Raw genomic sequence first — 15,304 nt, 5'->3', positions numbered from 1 at the left:
TTAATGAATGTTGTATGTAATTATCTAATGCTTCTTTTAGCCTGGAAACCAGCTGTTTTATTAAAGCTTTAGGCAGCATTCATAATTCACTAATGGTTGATCTGTGCAACTGAAAATTGGTCCTGATTGCACAGTGAGCTCAGTGCTCAACTGGCACTGGCCACGAGGCTGTCTGAACACTTTGTTCTGTGGCCAGATTGAATTTCAGCAGAGAGGAAGAGGGAAGTGGTTATCATTTCCATGTGGAATGAAAAAATAATAATCTGGCTGCATGACAGAGCAAGCAGATGACAGTGTTGGCCGTATAGCCATCTCTAACGAGTGCCGATAATGGTGTCAAGATATGACCTCATGGTCTGCTTCCTCCTCCTCAGAGGACAATGCTATGGATTTGGGGGAAGAATGAGAGTCCTCACTGCCCTGGAAGCTCAACACAGGAGGATGCCATTCTGCCAGCACCTCTCTGGCCTGACACCTGAAGACTCCAGCCAGAAGCTCCCATGGAACCACAGTCTCCCCAAAGCTGTAGCAGCCAACAGCTCTTAAAAAGACAACTAACTGTCTTGCAATGACATTATGATCAGTGAACAGAACCTGGCACCGGACAGGTTGACCATAGTACACTTTTGCTTTCGCAGCTGCACTTGCTTCAGTCTGCTTCCAGGTGCAGTAGAAGGTGCTGGTTTTAACCTTTAAAACCACAAAAGGCGTAAGACCAGGCTACCAGAAAGGCCATCTCTGAACCTTAAAGATTTTCCAAACCCTATTTCCAGACCCCCACCAAATGAAGAATGGAGGCAAATAACCAAGGAATGAGACCTTTTAGTACTGACACCCAGGTTAAGGAATAGCCTTGGCAGGGAGATTCACCTGACACCGTGATCAACTCCCGCCCGGAAACCAATGTCCCCACTGTGGAAGGACATGTGGATCCAGAACTGGCCTCCACAGTCACTTACAGACTCATTGTTAAAACAGTGTTTGTTTACGGAAGACAATCTTACTCGGCTACGAGTGATCGCCAAAGAAGAAGAAGGTCTTTTTGAGGCCAGGTGAAGAAGGTCTTTCTGTTCACCCAGGCCTAAACTGCAGCTTACCAGAACATTATTTATTGTGTATTTATTATTTTCTATAAAATATTATTTTCTATAAAATATTATTTTCTATAAAATAATACAGAATGCATTAAAAAATGTAAACTAATAAAGGGATAGAAAGGGAAATTCAAAACAGCTTACAAAAATCAACATACTTAACTGTGGTGAGATCTGCCTTTTTCAGAAAAACATCTATTTTTTAAAAAGGAAAAATAGTGGCAGAGCATGCTTAAAAACCTTTCTTGCACACAAAAAGTTCTATTAAAATATATAATGTAACTAACAAGAATGTTAAGAAAAAGTGAAGCTGAGCATAAGCACTCTTAGTCACCCCTGCTATTTGTCTGCCCTGGAGCAAAGCTAGATGCAGGTGCACCGTTTTTAACTTTTAGGGGAGATTTAGGTAGCTAAATTCACACGGTCAGAACCAGGGGTTGTGTCCATGGGTTTCAGAGCTACGGAGCCAAGAGCATGCCACTCAAACAAAGAAAAATAAAGCTTGTTTTAAGTCAGGAGACAGTCTGAACTATCTTCCTGGGGGATTGCGTTGCAGGTACAGAGCGATGGTACACCTGGATTCAGATTCCGAATAAAAACTTTCCCAGCGTTCAAGGATGTTTTGCACAGCTGGTTCGCGCCCATCTCCAAGCACATTAAGAGGGAGAAGTGGCATGAATGAATGAGTCGACCCTGCGATTTTATTATTAAGGGGCTAAATTAAAAATAAATAAATATACAGAAACACGGAGGGGCGTGGGAGGGGCGGAGGGAAACCACCTCGGTTGGTTGAACCAAGGAGGACCTCCAGTGCCATCTTCCGTCCACAAGGAGCACAGCAGCTTCCCCGCGGCGGCGTGCTTTTGCAAGGGCTAAATCAGGTATTGTGCGAGTGAGACCAAACGTCTGAACTTCTCCCAACATTGAGTGGAGGCTGGCCGGCGGCGCCCATAGACAGCCGCAGGAGAGCAAGCGGGCTGCATGCACCACGCAAAGCAAAGCCTTGGCTCTGGGAGACAGACATGCAGGCGGCGTGAGGCGCGAGGCTGTCACGTGGGTTAGCAACAGGCAGCAGCCAGTTAGAAAAGAGGCTGTCAGAGGCGGGCTGTGCTCGGAGCATGATACCTGATTGGGCGGAGTGTGTGTCTTTTTTCCTCTCCCTTGGAGAGCTTTGGGATGGGAAATGTCCTTATGTTTGTGTTTCAAAGAATGTGAGGACCCATACGTGTGGCTTTCTGTCAGTAATTTCCCATCCCACCCCTCTTTAAAATAAAATAACAACAACAACAACAAGGCTGCTGCCAAGCAGCTTGTTGCAGTTCTGGCAGAAGAGACAGCTTCAAAAGAGACTTAAAAGAAAAAAATGAGCACAAAACTTCCCATCAGGTGCAAAATTGGCCTGAGATGGAAAATCTGTAGGGAGGGAAAGATTAGGGAAGTAACCAGCTGCTGGCAATGGCTGTTAGGCCTCTGTTGAGAAGGGCATCTTCCGGCACATGCAAGAGGTTTCACAGTTTGCAGCTGACAATGAAAAGAGCCTGTGTTGCTTTTAGCTTTTCAAGGTGACTCCTGAGGAAAGGGTTGGTGGGAGAAGGCAGCTCTGGAGGATAGTTGCAATGAATCCAGCGTCTTTTTGTATAGGCACCTGAAAGGGCTCTGCCTTCTTATCGTTCTTTATATTTAAACCAGAACTGGACCAATGAAGTCTTCACATATTATTTTATCACATTTATAGCCCACCTTTCCTCCCAAGATCACAAGGTGGTGTATGCAGTTCTGCTTCTCGTTTTATCCTCTCAAGAACCCTGCAAGGCAGGCTAGGCAGGGACAATGATTGGCCAAAGGTCACCCAGTGAATTAGGAAGAAAGGAAGAAAGACTTCAAATAGAGGACTGTTCTCTGTAAGGAAACATGACCACCCTGTTCTGTCCTCTCAGTGTGATTACTCTTTTCTACGTTAGGTTTAATATTTCCGTTCCTGGGGAAGTGATTGTTTAACAAGGGAGGAATTATTTGATCTATGAGGCACTATTATAGTCTGGGATACTTCTGAACAAGGATTATGCATTTAAAACAAGGGATGCCGGTGACAGAATGCTTTGCATTGGTGTGGACAGGTCAGTCTATTTCCATCCCATGTCAATTTTTTGGAAGAAGAAAAACCTACAGTAATGAGTGGTTAAATATGTATTATCACAAAATATGTATTTAAATTGTGTGTTTTATCTCAATGTACCCATTTCTAAATGCATTATATCTTGTATTACAACCTTGGGAAAAGTTTGGAATCTGAAAAGTAAACAAATGAAAGACTCCTCTTTCCCTACTTAAGATAAAAATAGTTCATTTCCAGTGCTCAAAGCACTTAATGTACATTATCTCAATAATCCTTGCAGCATACACATAAGGTAGGCTAGTATCGCTCCCATCTTGAGGATTCGCAATTAATTAAAACCATTTATAAGCCACATTTAAGCACCATTAGAACATACTTCCTAGACCACCTGGCTAACTGGAGCTGGAGCAATAAATAAATAAAGGCAACACTCCGAGGTGCAGGGGGCTGTATTCGCACTGTACTGCACAGCAGAGTAACATTGTCTCATAGACTGAACTTGATTCATGGCACACTTAGCAAAACGTAGCCATCACTGTTCTACTTCCTATTTCCTGTCTTTTTTCTCATGAAGTTGATTATATCTGCAGCCCATTTTTCTTAAATCTCAGCAGGAACTGCCTGGCTGTGTTGTGGAGGTTTATCATACAGGTATGTATTCTGCTGTATTGTTCAGGAGGGTCATATATTGTTCTTACCCGAAGTGTGTAAAGTTTGAACTTCATTTCCCTATAGTCACCTTGAAAAAATATTGACATTTTTCCACCCCAAAAAAGAAAAAATGCAGTCCCTTCAAAGTGGCTATAGATTTGGCAGGCTCCAATGCTCTTTTCATTCATGCAGTCTCCAAACACAGCCATTGATACCTATAAGGAAGGAAGTGTCAGGTTATGCACAGATATTTTGACATGCGCTTATTCAAACCCTGAGTTCTCAAAGGAAGCAGATTTGTGCCATAATATTTGTCCTGCTTTAAAAATGTATACAACTGAGTTGCCAACTTTATGCTTGGCCCTGCGTGGGAGCACAACTATTTAAAAGTAAACCACAAATGCTAAGTATAGTAGGGATCCCTTTATCGTCTGCATTGGAAATATCGTCTTTGTGGGGCTCCCCAGAGGCTGGCCCAGAAACTGCAGTTAGTACAAAATGCAGTGGCTTGAGTGTTCGCTGGGCCAGAATATTGGCACCGTGTTACATTGCTAATGCTGAAAAGTTTGCACTGGCTGCCAGTTAGCTGCCAGGCAAAATTTAAGATACCTTATGCAGATTGAGATCAGAATACTTAGAATATAATCTCAACACTATTCTATGCAGTTGACCAGTTCACTCTGCAGTACATTATCTCCTGCAAACACAAGCTTATCAAGAGGTCCATTCCCCACAATGTAGGAAGCAGTCTTTACTGTGGCAAAACCTACCCTTTGGAATTCCTTCCTGTAACATACAAAACAGATGCCATCTCTATTACCTTTTTGGAGCCCACAGAAGACCTTTGTCCAACAAGACTTTTAAAGCAGAGATTTTTATCCCAGTCTGTATCTATATTGGACTTGATTTTTATTGTTAAATTGCTTTGGGATGTTTTGTGGCAAGCAATTCTTAACTGAAATAAATAAAAGAAATAAATCTAGAGCTCTTTGGGTAGTATATGAAATATGCCCACAATAAGCAGGAGTCTAGAACAGGGATTTACAATGGAGAATTAGATTTCCTTATGCAATGATGATAATCATAGGAATACCTTTTTTGTTTTATTGCAGTTAAACAGTAAAAAACACAACAGAATAAAACAACCAGCACTGAGTAAAATGGATTAAAACCCTGGATAAATATGATGTTTGTGTCTGACATTGAAAACAAAACAAAAATTGTACCAGGGCTGCAGGTACAATCAACTTCATGAGGAAAAAAGTCTTTGTAGAGGGAATTCTAAGGCTACCACAGCAGAGAAGGCCCTGTTCCCTGTCATCACCTGCTTCACTTCTAAAAGTAGAGCAAGGTGAAGCTGATTTTAAGGCTTGCAGCCCAATTCATTTATACGGTGGGTGTGAAGGGCATGCTACAGAATCTTCAACACAGAAAACTAGCTCTGGAGCCAATGCCACGTGCCATGAGAGCAACAGGGACTTCCACACCCACTGAATTACAAAACTTTAACGTCTCTATCCAGAAGACTAGAAAAAGAAAGACTTGGTAGGGTGGTGTCTGTGGGCAACTTGTGGATAACTTACGGTTTATTAAACAAATCATAGTGTGAACAAACCATGGCTTAGCATTATGTGCGCACCAGGCCATTGCATAAGAAAAATGTATGAGGCAATACCTTTATTAGGCCAACCAAAATGTCACAAAATAGTATGCTAGCTTTTGAGTTCTTCAGAACTCTTACTCAGACTGGATGGTAACAAAAACACAAGGGAAGGAGGACAGAGAGTGAGAAAATACTGGCTGGTGCTCAAGCCACCCATGGCTGCATCTGGTGAAAGTCTTAAGATGGAGTATATGAGGAAGAAAACATTCAAAAGAGATCCTTTAAGTGCTATGCAGGCATCAAGTTTGCATGAAGACTAAAGCAAATGACTCGGTGACTCGGTTATATATCCACAGCTGGATTGGCAGGCAGGGGACAGATAGCTAAGATTCAGCCTTGAGAGATGTAGGCATTTGCTTTGACACAGTACAAGACTAGTAATTTATCAAAACCATTCATCAGGGAAAAGTGGGACAGGGACTAATCTCAGAGAGACTGGGCCAGCCTGACCTTTTTACTTCCTGGATACTTTTATTTAGTCACCACAAAAATCCTGTCTTCTCTGGTGAGAAAAGCATCGTTTCACTAGCAGGAAACCTTCCTTAAATCTGAAATGTTTTAGTCTGTCCTCAGTTGACCTCACTCCAGGGTGTTCATGTCCTTTGCAGGAGAGGGGAGAAAGACTTGAGTGCAGCATTCCCAATGAAGATGTGAAGTGCCTTGTGCAGTAACATTATCATTTCTTCTGATTTATATTCTATTCCCTTATTCACTCCACTATCCTATTTGGCTTTTATACAAGAGTCATACATTGTCCTAATGGTTGCAAGGGTTTTACTAAAATAACCCCAGGAGCAAATTTCTTTTTCTGGTCCGCTTGCTGTGAATTACTGTTCCACTTAAAATGTACTCCTTCTCTTGGTTCATTGCATCCAGATTTATTATGTAACATTTGCATTACATTTTCTCTTTACCATCCCAGGTTCTTGTTAAGATTGACATCATTCTGAAACCACTTAGGTTGTTTCTCATTGTTCTCTCTCTCTTGAATTCTGGTACCTTCAGACAACTTTTATATCCTAGATCTGACAGTTTCTTGCAAACTAAATTGCATTGGTTGCTGACAATCAAACCTAATTCCTATCTTTTAAAAGCATTTGATTGTCAGCAGTCAATATGTAAATAGTTTACAAGAGAATGTCAGATCAAAGATATCCTTCTGGTCAAATATAGAAGACTATGATCATATTTGTCAGACAGGTAGACATAAGCCATCACAACATTAGTTCATTCTGATTCTCCAAACACTTGAATCATTAATTATTTTTCCAAATTGCCATATATTGAGCTGGAAATATACTATGTCTTACTAATATGAAAAGTAAAGCTCCATTTTGAAAAAGGAAAAAAATAATAATGGTATCCTGCTTAGCTTGGTGTCTGGTGGCAGGGACTTGATGCTTATGCTTCTCTGCAATAAGAATTTTCCAGCGTTCATTGTATGAGAGGTCTATAATAAAAGTCCTCTTGTTCTGCCACAGTTGTATAATGACATGTCTGGCAGGAACTACCAGGTAACTAATCAAGTCCTACAACACTCCCTCTCATCCTAGTGTAAAGGTAAAGGTAAAAGAACCCCTGAGCATTAGGTCTAGTCGTGACCAACTCTGGGGTTGCGGCGCTCATCTCGCTTTATTGGCCGAGGGAGCCGGCGTACAGCTTCCGGGTCATGTGGCCAGCATGACTAAGCCGCTTCTGGTGAACCAGAGCAGCGCACGGAAATGCCATTTACCTTCCCGCCAGAGTGGTACCTATTTATCTACTTGCACTTTGACGTGCTTTCAAACTGCTAGGTTGGCAGGAGCAGGGACCAAGCAATGGGAGCTCACCCTGTCACAGGGATTCAAACCGCCAACCTTCTGATCGGCAAGTCCTAGGCTCTGTGGTTTAACCCACAGCGCCACCTGTGTCCCCATCCTAGTGTACCTCATCCTAAAAACCTAAATACCTGCAGACATTTCTACCACAGAAATGAACATATGTGCCCCATTGACTACGATGCCCCCAACAGCCTGGGAACATTGTACCCAACAGGTATGTTAATATCACTGAGGTAGAGCTACCGTCTATGGATTGCTTTTAATGCACTTTTCCAGAAACAAACTACAGAACCTTCAGCATCCAGATGCTATATCCCATTGACTAGGTGGAATCCCCTCTCCTATGTCTCTCTCCCAACTGCTCTAAGGCCTATTACTTTTCCTGTGGTATTGTCTTGGGTCCTGAGGCATCGCTGGGCTCAAGAATGGAGTGGTAGAGAAAGAAGGACAAGGAGAGGGAACAGGAGGATCACTGGGGAACAGGGGATGGAGGAGGCTAGTACTTTCCCTCCCCTGATTTGGGTGCCCAGCTGGGGAAGCAGGACCCTCATCTCCTGTTTTCCTTCCTAGGGAAAAAAGCACAGCAGTGAAATCCAGGAAGGGCATCAGCCCACCACTAGGAATGGAGGAACTGGAGTCAGAATAGGAGCACACAGCCTGGTTGCCCTGGCAGCACTCCCATCACTGGGAATAGATGCCTCCTCCCTAACACAGTGAGTATCTGCATTCTCAGCCGTCTTGCAGGGCATGAGAGTGTTGCATATGAGCACACCTTGCTACATCTATAAAACCTTGGTGGGTGGGCATGCTGCCCCATTGGAACAACTCTGTTGCTTCTGTGCAGTTGTGACCTCACTAAGCTCATTTTGGACACCTTAAACTTGGACCACTGCTTATAGCTCAGCTAGCCTTGCCTTTCCCATCATTTAGTGTAAGTGTAGCTGCTGATGTGACCCTGGAGGATGCAGGTGAAGACTGGAGAAGGTACCCACGTAAGAATATTGCTGGAGAGGGGAGCATGGCGTTGCTTTCGAGGGAAGGGGGAGGTTTGCTTGTGGGGCCACTGTAAACCTTGTGATGGTTGGAGCTCCAATGCCCACACAAACTGAGTTGGGTCACTTCGGACTTAAAGGAGTAACATCCAGTGGACTGTTTGGTTTCTGAAGCCATGGACTGAACTGCAGATTGAATTAGGAATCCTGCCCTCAATCCAAAAACCTTATTCTTCTTGCATAAGCAACATCTTGAGAACTGCTATAGAACTGGCCTGTTAGAGTACTGCACAGGCTCCTCTAGCACTTCTGAAAGCATTGCCAGAGGAGTGCCAGTAACTCTTTACTTTCCGCTCATGCTCCAACAATCTTTTCTATATTTAGTGGACTTGCAGTACTTCACAATCCCTTTTGTGCAGGGAGTGTTTGTGTGGATGTTACAAAGAAGGCCTTGCTCAACCCTGGTACCCTCCAGATGTTTTGGAAATGCATCTCCCACCATCCAGGCTGTTAAAAACCAATTCATATAACAAACATAATAAATGGCATATTAAATAAATGCACTAATAAAAACCACAAAAGATAAAGCAGCAAACAAACAGAAACCAGGAATGGTTTGCCAACATGGTAATTTATTTGTTCAGACTGAATCCAAAAGGCTTTGTCTCTGTGGTCCATTGATTTCTAGGAAACAGTGTTGATTTTAATAAAATACATTCCTTCTTCTCCACTACTTAAACTACTTAAAATATTTAATAGACTTCTGAATCTGTATAATCATTTATTGGTTTTAAAATCCAAACAGCAGACGAAACTTCCAATAAACAATAAAAAGAGACTCTAAGATGAAGAAACATCCCCAAAATAAAACACAGTTCTTTACAGACGTTTACTGAGTGGCAGTAAAAGGGGGAAATACCAGACAAGTAACAAGCATTGCACTGTGTGTTTATCCTTTCAGTGTGACTGTAGGAAACAAGGGCAATATTGCCTGGATTCAGGAAATTTCAGAGACGTTCAACTTCAGAACTTCCACTTTCCTCAAAATGTTTATTTTTATTGGAAAATATGCTCCCCTTGATAAGCTCAAATATCACTGCATGGATAGTGTTGCACCATGGAACTGCAATTCTATGCATGTCAGAAACATAGGTATTTATCTAGGCTTTGCTCAGGGCAGCATCCAATAATGTCTGTCCACTTTAACAATGGAAAGTCAGTTGCACAATAGGACTTTTAGTTTCTCTGATCCGCCCCCCCCCTCCTGGCCACCGCCATACTTCTAGTCTCCTGCACATCTTCCAAAATCTGCTTGGGAGGGTTGGGAGACCTTCTGGAGCAAGTTGGGGGGGTGTGAAGGAGTGGATGGGCCCTGTTCAGGGCCGAAACTAGGTTTTCTGTCGTCCTGGGCAAAGACCCACACACACCCCACACGTGTGCGTTTGCGTACAAACACACTCTCTCTCTCACACACACACGCCTCAACACATTTGTTCTTTAAGGGCATAAAAAGGAGTTTGAAAAAGGCTGGAAAAGAGTTAGTCTCTCCAAGTAGTAAAATTCTCTCTGTGTGTATCTGGCTTTCATTCAACATTAAGTATATCTCCTCAGAGAGTAATAGGTCATTTGAGAAATTCTATGAAGTATTATGACTGTATTAATAATAATAATAATAATAATAATAATAATAATAATAATAATGGAAACTGTGTTAATGATCAGGCACATTCCAGAGAGTAAGCCCTATTGAACTCAGTGGGACTTACTTCTGAGTAAAAATGCTTTCAAAAATATAATATTGTCCTACATAAGTCAAGGCCAGCCCAAACATTGTAGCACCTGAGATGAACAACAAAATGGCATCTGTCCACACACACCCCGGGCCACCACCAGGGAAGAAGTGGTGAATGAAGATGTACATCAGGAACAAGGGGGTGGGTAAAGATCTACCTTGGGATCTGCTGCCCTCATGGATGGGCATCCCTGCTGCAAGCCTGGCTCCCTGCCAGCCTGCCTCCTTTTCTTGAGCCACTTTACTGGCATGGCTGAGACAAATACCTTGTGGTCTTCTCAGCCTTTTAATGGCAACGAACTATTTGTACAGCCTGCAACTTTTCACCTGGCAGAGTACCCACCAATTTTCCCTTCCTCAGAATTGTAGGGCAGAATATCACTGCTTTCCCTTGCTTTACAAATTAATTTTCTACCGCCAGTTATACGATGTGGATGGATCAGGGAATCACACCAGTCGTACATTTTCATTATTCACATATACAGTTCCATAATATGTTTCCCCTTGTGCCATATATGTTCCTTGCTCATATAAAACCTATTGGAGGGGTGTAAACAGCACCTGTGTTATAATTTTGAATGCTACATCTATTACCAAATACAGTCACCTGTGTAAAACTAGTAAATTTGCACTGTGGCTACCTGAGTGCTAATCCCTAATGATGTGTACCATACACAAACCACCCTGGAAAAATGAAAACAAACAATTACTCTTTCTTCATAGGCAGCCTTTAACTCAGAATAATTTCTGTTCAGAAATTTGGGCCTATCAACAGTGGAAATGGTCACATCTCTGAACAGATCCTAATGCATATGTTCACGTCACATCTCCAGGGTGAAATTTAGTGATAATTCAACTAATCTACATAAGGGGATCTGTTTTTGCAAATTTATAATTTCCAAAGGGCACATCTGCTAACATTCTATTATAATTTTCTTAACTCCATTTCTTTCATTAAGGAGCTAATTTTGCTCCCAAGTGGATCATTAGCTTTTTACCCATTTTGATTAATTTAATTTGTACTATGAAGAGCTACCTACGGCTTCATGAACTGAATGAGAACTTTACCATGTGTTGTAACCTAGTCTTTCACCATGAGAAATCTTGTCAAATCTAATTGCATTTAAAGGAATTGAAATTCATTTCCTGTGACATTATTTCAAAAGCTATAAGAAGCAAGCAAGGTCTGCACCACACTCATCACATTGCACTCTTCATGAGATCTGGGCAGGACATGTCTCTGGAGTGTGTCGGAGTAGCTCAGAAATCCCTGATAGAAAGGGATGCTTTGCTAACCTAATGAACACTCAAATGAAAATGAACATCTGAAGCTCTGTTCCAGTCGCCACATGAACTTTCTGGCAAAAACTGGAAAATCTCTCCCACTGATTTCCACTGATGTCATAGATTCAGTCGTAGTGAAGCTTTTGACATGTATATCATAAAGTAACATTATGACAGCTTGTCACTAAGGACAGTTATGCACAAACTGTACGTATTTCAGTTCTTGAATAACATCCCAGAATGCAGTCATGGGAGGCTTTCCTTTCTTCTAGAATGAGGGTTACTGCAAAGTCCTGGGCTTCAGATAAACATTATGATTTCCATTATTTAGGCATAGACACACATCAGTTAGCTTGACGGCCAGGATGCAGGCAGCTCTGATCCCATAATCTCCAAAAGAAAAGCTTCTGGTTGTTTTTTACAAATGTTATCTTAAATATCTTTTTCAGTTCTTTATATATCATTTCCCACTAGGCTTTAACCTTATTGCAAGACCACCACATATGGAAAAAGGCACCTTCTTTCTCTTTACATTTCCAGCACATATTTGATTTTGATTTATTCATTTTTGCCAACCTACTAGGTGTTATGTATCATCTATATAACATTTTCATACAATTTTCTCTTATACCATAGCTTGTGGCAAATTTTGTATCCATATTCCACAATCGTTCCCATGCCTCCATTTCTATATTGTGACCAATATCTATTGCCCAATGTATCATTGAAGATTTCACTTGTTTGTCTTTTGTCTCCCAGAACGCAGTCAGCTCTGATCCCATTATCCCCAAAATAAAAGCTTCTGGGTTTCCCCCCCAGTTCTTTATATATCATTTCCCACTAAGCTTTAACCTTATTGCAAGACCACCACATCTTTCTCTTTACATTTCCAACATTTATTTAATTTTGATTCATACATTTTTGCCAACCTACAAGGTGTTAGGTACCCTCTTTATAACTTTTTCATATAATTTTCTCTTAATCCATAGCATGCTGTAAAATAATTTTATATCCACAATTGTTCCCATGCCTCCATTTCTATATTGTGACCAATATCTACGCATTGCCCAATGTGTATATATTTATATATCCAGATTCTGATCTTAACGACCTCCTGGGTGTTGCCTGCTAGGCCTGTCTGATGCTAAACCAGTTAACCTCCCTAGCCTATTTATCTTGGCTGACCATCTCCGTACACGGCTCCATGAAGATATTTCATCTGGCAGCCTTGAAAGTTTTCCTTTCATTGTAACTCCGCTTTTTCTCAGGGTGCACGCACACCCACCCTAGTGAATTATTTCTATAATGAGATAAAGATCTCTAGCCAAGGAATGATTCTTATTATAAAGTCCCCATGTTCCTCTAGGAGACCTCCCCTGGGTATATATTAAAACCAGAATGATCCCACACAATAATTTAAATCTACAAAACTCAATTCATTTCATACTTCCCTCCAGGCATTTGTCTTACAAGTGACCTAATAATGATGCATTGTGACGGTCTCCAAAGAGTACATGGGAACACAGTGCAACTATTCCCCAACATTTTCAGGAAGCAGTTTTGATGTGTTCCAATTTGAGAGGAGAGCCTTTAAAATCTGAAAAGCTGAATTCTTTATTCTCATTTGGGAAGCAGCCTGGTAAAAATAAATTGGGTGTTCCAAGCGACTTACAGGTTACCAAGAGGTTGCAAATCTTTAATATATAATCTATATAGTTCAGTATAAACCTTAGGGATACTCATACATGAAAAACATATCAAAGGTCAAATTCCTCAATTCCTAGCTAGCACACAGTTTGCCAGATGTTGCGTGTTTTAAGGATTGTCTCATATTTTAGAAGCTTTTTGCATAATGCAGAATTAGACATGCGGATAATGCTTATCACAGCTCCAATGAATGACGGGAATGTGGTAGTTAGTTGTAACATACACACACATCACATGGAATGTTTAGTTGTAACAGAACTCTGTGACCTTTTGGAGGAAACACTTTTTCAGTGGAGAACAGGTGGCACAGTGGCAAGAAAGTTGGACCCAGGTATGGGAAACCTAGCTAGGATACTTGAGCTTTTTAAAGTTCCGTTAGAGCCTTGCACAGAAGAGGCCAGGTGTAGTTCAGTGAGGAGTGAATTCCATAACTGATTGGCGGCCACCCCACCAACTAGATTTCTTTATACCCACTTAAGTTTCCAAACCATTTTCAAAGGCAGCCGCACACAGAGAGCATCACAGTAGTTTAGCCAGGATGTAACAAGCGCATGGCTAGGTCTGACGGATGGAGTAGCACCCTAAGTTGATAGACGGCACTGCTAGCCTTCAATGCCACCTGCACTTCCATAGACTGTGCTCTCCTGGAGAACCACAAAGCTGTGAGCTTGGAACAGAAACAGTACAGCCTCATCCATGATCAAGTGCACACCTCTATCCAGTTGGGCTGATTTCCCAGTGCATGGCTTTATCTGATTGGTTTCAGCTTGCTCACCATTATCCACCCTAAAACCAGTTCAAAAGTCCCACAGCCTCCTGCCTTTTGAAGATGGAAAAGAGAGGTAGAACCAAATTTGATCCCCATAGTAGTGTTATCATAGCCCAGTCCTCCAGATGATCTCCCTCTGCAGTTTTACAGATGTTAAAAAGAATTATTCCCCCATAAGCCAGTAACCATGGAGCATAACAGAACTTCCCCATCACCACCTTCTTTGATTGAGCCTCCAGGAAGGACTGGAGCCACCATATGATTATTTTTGTTAAGTTCAGAGATTTATACCCCACCCTTCAACAAGTTCCCATTTTAGCTTACACATTTTCCCCCTAGCAACATCTATTATGAGTTGCATTTCTGAAACATGGTCTCTCCAAATAGTCAATAGGGCATATTTGAAATTCTGCTTTGTCCCTTGTTGTTCACATTTACATTCTTGCAATTGCTTCCATATGATCTTTGGAAGCGGAAAAAAGAAAATCATCTGCTGTTTACAGTGATAGATTGAATAAACAGATATTTTCAGAGTTTCTAAAAAGACAGGATTTCTGGAGGGAATTGTTTAAGTACCAGGGGATTTTTACAAAATTCTAATACTGCTCCCAGTTGGTGAAGATTTAAAACCTTCAATCAAAGAGGCACAACATTTTCATGCTTTCCGTTCTGTCATGCTCACAACAGTAAATGTGTGGACTAAATAACACTTCAGATGCTTGAATGAGAGATCCAGAATATATATTTTAAAAAATTTTGGGGAGTGGTGCGTGGCTATTTGAAAGCTACACTCTCTTCATTATGTAGAGGTGTCCCCAGTGGGGTGAATAGTTTAACGGTACTCCTGAATCCTTTGCTGTTGCTTGAGGCTCAGGTGGCCTCAGTGGTGTGGACTGCCTTCCATCAGCTTCAGCTGGTGGCCCAGCTGTGCCCCTATTTGGACAGGGTAGCCTAATTTCTGTTGCCTATGCTTTGCTAACCTCTAGGTCAGAGTACTGCAACTCTACGTGCAGCTGCCTCTGAAGATGGTTCGGAAGCTTTAGCTGCTGCAGAATTTAGTGGCCAGGTTACTCACGAGGGCAAGACAGTTTGAGTATATTACACTGATCCTGGCCTGACTACACCAGCTGCCAGTTAGTTTCCAGGCCCAGTTCAAAGTGCTGGTTTGGATCTATTGTCAGGAGTGCAGCCTACACTCGAGTAGGACCCTGGCAGAGACACATGCCCGACTGGCATGTTCCCTCCCTCCTGGTCGTTTGTTCAGGAGCTTCAAAAGTTTTCTTCTGCCCGAACATCACAGCGACCGATGCCAACCGACACCGGCACACTTAGGGATCCGCAGAGTTTGCGCATCATGCATAACAGACCTCAGCAACTCAGCATTTTGGCTAATCTACTTTATTTAAATATAAACAC

Source organism: Podarcis raffonei, chromosome 7 (genome assembly GCF_027172205.1).
Source record: "Podarcis raffonei isolate rPodRaf1 chromosome 7, rPodRaf1.pri, whole genome shotgun sequence".
NCBI lineage: Eukaryota > Metazoa > Chordata > Lepidosauria > Squamata > Lacertidae > Podarcis > Podarcis raffonei.
This window is presented reverse-complemented; position numbering follows the sequence as displayed.